Below are 961 nucleotides of genomic sequence, written 5' to 3'. Positions count from 1 at the left end.
AAACTTTAATTATTATTATTATTAATTTATTAAGTAAATGTAATAGGAATACTAAGAGCGGTACAAAATAATTAAACAGAATGGACAAAATATCTAAGTTTATTCAATAGAATGTACAAGAAACAATAGTAACTGAAATAATACCTATACATATATATATAAAAACAACGAAAATAAATATTGTATATTACGATGATAATGATGATAGATAGTGTATACAAATGTACCTACCGTGATATCTTAAATGCTAAATATATCTTCACCAACACAATATATGAATGGTTTAATTGTAAATGATTTTGTATTCTTTAAGTGTAATATGTGATCATCGACTCCTTGAAGGGATTATCCTTCAGAATACCATAAGGTAAATCGTGTGTTAAAATCTTTACTATCTCTTTCCACTACAATCCTACCTATCTGGAGAAAAATAACCAAAAAATAATCCAAAATACAGGTGCAGATTATCCATCTACAATTATAATAACCATATTATCACACATACTACTATTTAAGTTTTTCTATTAAAAGAATATTTTAAATACCTACTATCAGAAATATTACCGTCCTTTTGAATTGAATTTTTAAATCCGTGTCAAACCTAATGCAGTATGCAGTAAAATTAAGTAAATATCTGTGTACAAGCAGGAACAATTCAAAAGTCTGAAACCGAAACGTTACAAAAAACATAAAGTTGTTTAATTGTTTGAATGCCATCCTGGAAAAAATTACATAATTTAAAAGTAATAGTCAGGAATCTAACTTACGAGGGTGGATTGATAAGTTTCCGGCCTAACCAAGAGATGACGCCACTAGGCCTACCTTGAGGTGACATTCTATAGTACCATCCTTGGATAGCTTGTAGCTATAGTTTCAGCCCGATCTCCTTGCTAGTGTAGGTTTGACAGCACGCTGAACAAGACGCCTCTGTGGTTTTCGTAAAAATGGAAAAGCAGGAAAA

The sequence above is a fragment of the Agrilus planipennis genome, unplaced genomic scaffold (genome assembly GCF_000699045.2).
Source record: "Agrilus planipennis isolate EAB-ADULT unplaced genomic scaffold, Apla_2.0 scaffold44, whole genome shotgun sequence".
NCBI classification, from domain to species: domain Eukaryota; kingdom Metazoa; phylum Arthropoda; class Insecta; order Coleoptera; family Buprestidae; genus Agrilus; species Agrilus planipennis.
Note: the sequence above shows the minus strand (reverse complement) of the source record.